Source organism: Peromyscus eremicus, chromosome 9 (genome assembly GCF_949786415.1).
Source record: "Peromyscus eremicus chromosome 9, PerEre_H2_v1, whole genome shotgun sequence".
Taxonomy (NCBI): domain Eukaryota; kingdom Metazoa; phylum Chordata; class Mammalia; order Rodentia; family Cricetidae; genus Peromyscus; species Peromyscus eremicus.
In genome coordinates, this window is record NC_081425.1 from 8,155,522 (window position 1) to 8,162,422 (window position 6,901).

Genomic DNA, 6,901 nt, shown 5'->3' on the forward strand with positions numbered 1-6,901 from the left:
TTGGGCTAAAACTAGTGTCAAAAATGCTACTGGCTCTTCTAGGGAAAAAGCTCCATATCCTTGGCTTGTCCAGCTTGTCCAGGCTACCTGCCTTCCTTGGCTCCCTCCCTACCATCATCTTCAAAGCAAGTGAAGTGTCTTCAAATCCCTCCCTCCCCCCCTTCCCCCTTTCTCTCTCTTCCTCTATCTTCCCCATCTGGGGTTGGTGGTCATGGAAGAATGCTCAGGGATAGCTAAGATTTTGCAAATAGTGTACAATAAAAATGCTTTCAATAAACATTTGTTATATTTGACTTTCTTTAGGGGCTGCTGGTGAAGATGAAGTGCAGCATTTTCATATAAGGCACTGTGTTTCATACACAGCACTTTGGGATGATCTCTGCCCCCTTACCCTTTATATGTGACCCCTCAAACATTTACACTCTTTTGTGGAGAAAGCATTCCAAGCCCCTCCCGCTGGTGTGCTAAATGCACACAGTACCATTTCGCCATTGCTCCTTATCTCAGTCTGCAGTAACCAGCATTCTACTCCCCATTGCTGTGAGAAGAACCTTTTTAGATCCCACATTTGAATGAAATCATGTGGTACTTGTCTTTCTGTGCCTGGCTTAGCTCACTAAACATAATGATCTACAATTTTCTCTATGTTGCTACAAATGACAGGACTTTATTCTTTTTATGGCTGAATAGTATTCCACTGTGTGCATACACCACGTTTTCTTTATCCATTCATCATTTGACAGACAATTAGGTTGATTGTATATCTTGGCTATTGTGCATATTGCTGTAATAAACATGGGAGTGCAGATGTCTCTTTGATGGACTGATTTCATTTCCTTTGGACATGTGCCCAGTAGTGGGATTGCTGAATCATATCACAGTTCTCTTCTGAAGTTTGAGAGGAAGCTAACTCCATACGGTTTCTCACAATACATTAATTTGCATTCCCTCTGAAAAAGTGTTCATCTTAGCCAGCATTTCTTTTTCCTCCACTTCCTAGCCAGCATTACTATCTTTTGTTTTTTGATAATAGCTATTCTAACTGGAGTGAGTGTTCATTAAGGTTTTGATTTGCATTTCTCTGGTGATCAATGATGTGAAACACTTTTTCCAAATACCCAGTGACCATTTGGTGTCTTCATTTGGAAAACATTTGACTCTACTGCTTATTTTTAAACCAGATTATTTAAATTTCTTTTGGAAGTGAGAGCTTATACATTCTGGAAATGAACCCCTTGTCAAAGACACAGTTGTTAAATATTTTCTCCCGTTCTATAGTTTCTGATTCCTTTTTTGGTGTAAAGAAGCTTTTTGGTTTGCTGAAGCCTCCTTATGTGACTTTGCTGTTTCCTATGCTTTGGGGTATTTATCAAAACAAATAAACAAAACAAAATAAAACCCCAAAGACTCTCCCCCACCTATTTTTCCAACTAGAACTTTCACAGCTTCATGCATTGCATTTATGTCTATATTCTCCTTGGAGTTAAATTTTTAACTGGTGAGAATGTTTTCCCAGAACCTTTCATTGGAAAGATTATCATTTCTCCAGTGTATTTTCTTAAAGCCTTTGTTGAAGATCAACTGACTAATGCTGTATGCGTTGGCTTAATGGACCACTACTTGTCCATTAGCTACACATCTGCATTTAATGAAAATGCTATGCTGTTTAATAATGCATTTTACTAATTAGATTTTAGATTTTAAAAATTAGTGTTCAAGGGGCTGTAGAGCTGACTCAGTGATTTATACTCTTCCAGAGGACCTGAGTTTAGTTCCCAGCACCCTCCTAGCTGTTCATAACCATCTGTAAGTCCAACTCCAGCAGATTTGATTACCTCTTCTGTCCTCTATGAGTAACAACACACTTGTGGCATAAACTCACACAGACATGTATATACAGAAATAAGAAAAACTAAATCTTTAAATTAGTATACAAAGTAAACCTTTGCATTATGGGCTTTGCTTCCCAAACTCTTCACCTGCTTCTCTCCCTCAATTCCCTGTGCATTTTCTGCTGCCCCCCTTTTCTCCCTACTTAACCTCCTCTGTTTCCATGTCGTGTATTCTCTTACCGTATTTCTTCCTGCTTATCTTTCTTCTCTTCTTCTCCATCAACTTCCACGTATGTCCTATTTCTCTCTCTCTCTCTCTCTCTCTCTCTCTCTCTCTCTCTCTCTCTCTCTCTCTCTCTCTCTCACACACACACACACACACACACACACACACACATACACACACACACTAAAATCTTGGATCCATATGTGAAGAAAGCATGTAGTGTTTGTCTTTCTGAGTCTAATATACTTCGCTTAAGGTAAACATTTCCAGTTCCACACATTTCCTTCCGAATGTCATGGTTTCATTTCTCTTCATAGCTAAATAAAATCCAGCTGTGTATGTGTGCTGCATTTCCTTTGTCCTTTTTTGTTGATGGGCTTCAGGCTGGTTCCATTTCTTAGCAACTGTGAATGAAGCAGCAACAAACATGGGTATGTAAGAGGATTAGGAGTCTTTTGGGTATATAACAAAAAGTGAGTCATATGGTAAACTTATTTTTAGCTTTTTGAGCAACCTGCATGCTTTCATGGAGACCACGTAAGTTTGCACTCCCACCAACAATGAATAAGATGCACCCTTTTCCACATCCTCTTCAGAATTGCTGTCATTTGCTTTCTTAACAATAGCCATTTGAGGGTATGAAGTGATCTCAAATCAATTTGCATTTCTCTGATGGCTAAAAATGTGGAATACTTTTCCAATTGTTTGTTGGCCATTTGTGTTTCTTCTTTTGAGAAGTGTATGTTTAGTTGATCGGCAGTTTTTTTTTATGCAGAGATTCATTTGAGAGGAATGTTTCATTTGTGTAATTTGTTATACTTCTAGTTATTAGATCCCTGTGTGATGTATGTAGAAGACTTTTTCTCATACTCTGCAGGTTCTGTCTTTACTCTGTTGGTCATTTCCCTTGCTGGCCAGATGCTTTACCATTTTTTATTACCCCATTTCTCAGTGAGTGGGATTTTTTTTTCTGTTATTGAAATCTTTTTTTGAAAAATTTCTTTATTTATACTTTTATAAATAAGTATAATACTTTTATAAAAAGCTCTGATGATTTTCCCTCCAGAACCCTCAGTTTTTGTGTTGATAGTTAATCCACTTTGAAATGATTTTTTTGCAGAGAGTAATTCAGTAAGTCTAATTTAAATTTGCATGTGAATATTCTGCTCTCCTAGCACCATCTTCAAAGAGGCTATCCTTTCTCCAATGTTTTTTTTGACACCTTTATAAAAACTTAATTAGCTCTAGTTGTATGAGCTTATTTCTGGGGCCCCTATTCAATTTTTTTTGATCTTTGCTTATGTTGCTATGTAGTCTTTTCTTTCTATCTTTATCGCTTGACTTTGTAATATAATTTGAGATCAGATATTATAATACTGTCTGTATTCTTCTTTTTTATAGTTGATTTGTCTCTTTAGGTCTTTTGTGTTTTTGTAGGAAATTTAGAATCATTTATCTTAGTTTTGAGAAGAATGTCATTGGCATTTTAATGTGAATTGCAACAAATTTGTATCTTGCTTTCGTTAATGTAGCCATTTTTACAATATTAATATCGTCAATTCATGAGCATAGAAGCAGTTTTTCCATTTCCTACTGTTTGCTTCAATCTCCTTCTTTGGTGTAGAGGTTTTTTACTTCCTTGGTAAATTTTACTCCTAGGTTCTTTGAAGGAAACTTTATTTCTTTTTCAGTCAGTTCATCATTGGTGAATAAACAAGTTGCTGTTCTTTTATATGTTGATTTTGTATTCTGCTTCTGGGTGGGACGTTTTGGTGGATCTAAGAATTTCATGGTGAAGTCCACAGGTCTTGTAAGAATCGTTCATGCCCTCTCTAAATAAGGGCAATTTACTTCCTCCCTTCCCGTTTGTATCCTCTCTATTTATTTCTTTCATATTATTGCTCCTGCTGATATTTTGAACACTATATTGAATAACAGGTAGAGAATGGGCACTGTTCTCTTCTTTCAGATTTTAGAGGAAACTGAGTCCCCTTCATTTAGTATAATGTTGACTGTAAATCTGCCATTTATAACCATTACTGTATTGGAATATGTTCCTTCTAATCCTCATGTCTTTAGGGCTTTTGTCATCAACCCTTGTTGAAATTTGCCAGCTATAATTTCTGCCTTTATGGAGTATATCTTACTTGTATCCTTATTCTGTTCATATGATATAATTCACTCTTTATTTGTGCAGAATAGAACAACCTTGCATCACTGTGATGAATCCAACTTGGTGGTGACGTATGGCTTTCTTAATTTTTTTTAGATTAATTTATTTTAGATGTGTGAGTGTTTTACTAGCATGTATGTATGCACCAATGGAGGTCAGACCACCTAAAACTGGAATTATAGATGGTTGCAAACCATCATGTCAATGTAATTATCTGAACCTGGTACTTCTGCAAGAGCAACAGTTGCTCTTAACCACTGAGCCATCTCTTCAGCCCCTTAATATACTTTTAAATTCAGTGCATATTTTATTATGAATTTGTTAGCTGTATTCTGTAGGGAGATTGGTGTATAGTTTATTTTGTGTTGTGCCCTTATCCTATTTAAGTATAAGGATATTACCTATATGAGGCATTTGAAAGTGTCCCTTCTATTTTTATTGCATGGGAAAATTTAATTAGTATTACTGTTAGGTCTTCCTTTCAAGTTTGGTAGAATTCTGCAGAAAATCTGTCTTGTTCTGTAAATTCATTTACTGAATACATTTATTTGCTTCTCCAATCTCATTGCTTGCTATGCATGTTTGTTTATGTTTTCTTGATTTAATTTTGATAGCTCACATGTTTCTGAGGTCATCCATGCCTTCTAGCTTTTTAGAATACAAATTTTCAATGTGTGCCCTTCATGTGACTCCCTAAATTCCATTGGAGTCTGTTGTAGCAACCCTGTTTCATTGTTAATTTTATTAATTGGACCTTTTTTCTCTTTTGGTTACTTTGTCTAAGGACTTGTCTGTGGTGGTATTTTACTTGTACTGAAATGTGATTTTAATTGTATGTTAATAAATAAAGTTGCCTGGGGGTCAGAGTTTTAGAGCCATAGCAAGTGCGTGGCGGTGGTGGCACACGCCTTTAAGGACCTGGAGGGTGGTACATACAGGCAGTGACAAGGCAGTCACGTGTTTAGGTTTACAACCAATGAGAAGGTAGAACAGCTAGACTATATAAAGACATACGCACAGGAAGTAGGCCCCTTTTTCGGAGAGCTCTCTTGGCTGAAGCAGGATAGCTGAAGCAGGAAGGGTAAGGCTCTTAGTTCTGACCTCTTGGCTTTCTTCTCTGAATCGGCTCTGTGTTTCTTATTTAATAAGACGGTTGGTCACATCTACATTTGGCTCCCAACGTGACAAGAATCCATTAAAAAACGCTTAACTTGGCTTGGCGGCAGGTCCGGTTTCCCACCAGGGCGGCCGGCTCCCTAGCCCGGGCCCAGGTCGGCTTGGCCTCAGGCCGGACCAACCTTGAGCTACTTGCTTAAAGCCAGTGCTACAAACAACTCAGGCCTGCCCTGCCGAACAGGGCCCCTGCCTGTAAAGCCAACGCACGAAGTTGGAGCTTAAGGTAGCCAGAGCCAAGGCTTGACTAGGCTCAAGCGGGAACACGTGGCTGGATTCAAGCTCTTAGGCAGAACTTGTGACTACGCTTGCTCTCTCTCTCTCTCTCTCTCTCTCTCTCTCTCTCTCTCTCTCTCTCTGGATTCACACCTTGGACACTAGGTGGCTGTTTTGAAATTCCCTCGGATTTGTACTGGTCTACGAGGACTTGGTAAGTCACTTAATATATCAGATATTTTAAAGGAAACTATTTAAAAGAGAAATTTTTTTCCACATTAAAAAAAAAGTGGGTTTTCTGTGTACATTGGAAGAAAATTGGGCTTTGTTTGCAATTTTAGACAGTCTGACAATGGAAAAGCTATATGAGAAGATTAATGCTGATCGAATTATGCATTTTATTACTATGCTTATCCTCATTTTACTATTTAAAAAGATAGTCAATTTAAGTGCCAGGGTGACAGCTTTAGAAAAACCTGTTAAACCTGTAAAAACTCAGACAGAAGAAACTAACAGTGAAGTTGCTTCAAGATTGGATCATAGGGTTACAGAAAGAAAGCCTGTTTTCACACAGTCACCCTTAGTTTGTCCAGTAACCGTACAACAGTTGCCTGATCAAATGACTACACAAAATATTTGGGCTCCAATTGAAATGTTAGATTTACAAAGGTTTAAGGAGGCAATAGTATCTTATGGCATGCATTCCCCATATGTAAAGCAAATGTTAAACTCTTGGTCAACATATAATAGGATTGTACCACAGGACTGGCGGGAGCTGGCACAAGCTGTTCTTGAACCCAGTCAAAGGCTTCAGTGGCTAACTTGGTTCAAGGACTAAGCTAAAAACATAGAAAAACAGTGGAGGGATAAAGGAATACAAGTCTGCCAGGATCAGCTTATTGGAGAAGGTCAATATGCTTCAGCACAAACACAATGTTTATGATGTCCAAACCCTAATTTTATGTCGAACAGCAGCCTTGAATGCATGGGACAGAGTTGAGGAACCAGAAAAAAAAACTGAGTCATTTACAAAGGTTGTACAAGGCCCAAAAGAATCTTTCACAGATTTTTTACAAAGACTGGCTTCAGCAGTAAAGAGAATGGTCCCGGATTCAGAAGCTAGTAAGATAATAATTGAATCTTTGGCCTTTGAGAATGCGAATGTAGCATGCAAAACAATAATCAGGCCATTAAAGGCAAGATCTGCACCTTTGGAAGATTGGATTAGAGACACGGTTAATGTTGAAGCTCATGAGCATGATGATACGTGGGTAGGAGAAG